Raw genomic sequence first — 2,596 nt, 5'->3', positions numbered from 1 at the left:
AATGGACAGCCGGTTGCATATTCATCCTTCACAGAACCCTTTAACCTATGACAAAGAACTTGGCATCTGTTTAAGCCACTCTATTGCATTAACATACATTGAATGAATGATCAATGTTATAAAAACCAAGTTCAGATGATGCTAATAAACCAAGGTGAAAGTAAACACTGCAATTCTTATCCAGAGATCATTTTTATTACAAAAATCTATTGACTTGTGTTCCTTCAGCATATAACATAGTGCAAAGAAAACACAAAAAGTGTTGACCAAAATTGGAATAGCAATAACAATTTTCAAGATATGCCACTGCCAAAATATCTCAAAATAATGTCCTGATCCTGATAACCATATTTTATAATGTTGAAATTTTGAGAAGATTATAACATTAATCAAATCAAAGTCTCACCTTACCCACTAAAGCTCCTGAAGTCCCAATGAACCTACCCAAACAGAACGAATGAGGAATCAAGCCAAATGCACAGTATAATTTCAAAAATAAGAAAGATCATATTATTCTAAGCATCTGTTTAAGTGCTCGTGAATTGAACTTTTATCACTTGCATTATCGTCAAGGCTCTAATACTGATTGAATTCGTCCTATAACTGTCAATGATATCAAATCAATGACAGAAATAAATTAGCCAATCACCAAGCCCATTTAAAATAAATACTACATTTTCTTTATTATTTGTCTTTGAACCTACATATTAACACATGAGCAATTGAACTATGAACATAACCACATAGCCCAACATTCATAGGTCTTAAACAAATCATTCAGAGGGCCTGTTTGACATGGCTTTGAAACTTTTCCAGAGCCTAAATGTTACTTTTTTAAGTGTTTGGATGAATTTTGTTCTTTTTTTTTTTTTTTTTTTGAGGAGTGCTTGGATGAATTTTCAAAAGTGTTTTATGAATTTTCAAACTCTACGAGGAAGTAAATGTCCATTAACTTATTCATAAAGATCTTTTGAATAAAAAAGGGAAGTTGTTTTCAGTTTTAATTTTTTTTTTTTTTAAAAAAACTTAGATTACATATTTTATCCTTAGTCTAATTAATAAAATTAAATTAAATATAATAAAATATTTGTTGTGATTTAAAAAAAAAAAAAAAAAATAGACTATCCAAACCGTAATTGAAAAAAATAACTTAGGCCTTTTACTTCTCTTCTTCTACTATATAAAAGTAAAAGCAAAAGATATGTCAAACGAGCACACTATATACAATAATATATGATCTCCAGTACTTTTGCTTCATGCCAGATGCCAAATACAAGGGCATTCAGGCATGGGATGCCACAATAAATAATACCTCTCTAATTCACCAAGAATTGTTTCATCACTATTACTTTCTACAGTAACAATACCGAACATCAAGACCAAGAATCTTTGCAGCAGAATAAACCGCTAGGGCATATACACAAGGGAATTATCCCCAAAATACATTTTTGATGTAAGGTCAACTTAACACCAATTTACAACCCCAAATTAAGTTAATAACTACATAAGTTTAACAGAAATATTTGTTCAGAAAAACACCATACCTTTTAAGGCATCTCCTGTCTCATTTCCATAGAAAATGCCACTGATACAGCACCTTCTAAAGATCATCTTATTTTCTGTTAGAGTACCAGTTTTGTCAGTCAAAATGTACTCAACCTAGCCCAAGTCCTCGCTGATTGCTGTACTGCCACATATTATATAAACCTCATATGCATATATTAAAAAAAAAGGGGGGGGGGGGGGGAAGCATTGACAATTACTACAATACCAATTACACTCACTTTGTTGCATGGGCTGGAGTAATAGTCTCATGGTCAATCATTTTATCATCCCAATCAATAAACTTTGCATACAAGCTCTTCACAAGGTCAAGGGACACCTGCCAAAGATATAACAGTTTACACTAGAGACTATCAACCGCTTTCAAACAGAGAAATTCTAACTTTTGTTAACAAAAGCATTGTTGTGTCTTTTATTCTTATAATGATTTATGTACCACAGTTTCTCACACATTTTTATACAGAAGGATACCTTAATTGATATGGGGATCATGATTGAACAAAGTAGCTCAAAACGAAGTGGAATGACCAACAGTTCATACCATGGACCTTTGTCGGGATACTCGACATACCATTGCTGCAAATTACATTTATCTAATATTTAGCCTATGTGCTTATAGTGTATATACAGAGAGGAGGGGCAGACGGAGAAGGAAACCAATTTGCAGATTATTGAGGGACACTCTAAGAGAAAAATTTGTATTATATGTAAGGAAAATTGGACTGAAGAAAATTACATAGAAAAAATCAAACCACGCTTCAAAATTCACATCCATCTCAATTCGCTATGACCAGTTAATTCAGTCCAAGACACAAAGAAAGAAGAGAGCTGACAGAACCTGTTGGAGAAGTCCCTTCCTGCGCCGTTGCTAGTCAGAGAGAGTGAGCCGAGAGCCTGTTGGAGAAGTCGCCGTCGGTGGGTGCTCTGCTTCCTCCGCTGCTCGGCTTGCTGGACTGTCCGTTGCCGAGAAATATGGAGAGAGAGTGTGAGAGCAGAGGTCGGGGGAGGCCGGAGGTAGAGGGAAAAAGAAAAT

At 34.5% G+C, this 2,596-nt stretch overlaps 1 long non-coding RNA gene across 1 annotated transcript; it reads right to left on the bottom strand.

Annotated features, from left to right (window-relative positions):
- Nucleotides 1–1,434: 1,434 nt before the first annotated feature.
- On the bottom strand, nt 1,435–2,135 carry LOC133820518 (uncharacterized). Its single transcript, XR_009886931.1, has 3 exons — nt 2,035–2,135; nt 1,785–1,882; nt 1,435–1,687 (listed from the first exon to the last, which is right to left on the bottom strand). It is a non-coding gene; the product is annotated as an uncharacterized LOC133820518 (long non-coding RNA).
- Nucleotides 2,136–2,596: the final 461 nt, after the last annotated feature.

This window comes from Humulus lupulus, chromosome 1, assembly GCF_963169125.1.
Source record: "Humulus lupulus chromosome 1, drHumLupu1.1, whole genome shotgun sequence".
Lineage (NCBI taxonomy): Eukaryota > Viridiplantae > Streptophyta > Magnoliopsida > Rosales > Cannabaceae > Humulus > Humulus lupulus.
Note: the sequence above shows the minus strand (reverse complement) of the source record. Positions and strands in the feature narration are given on the sequence as shown.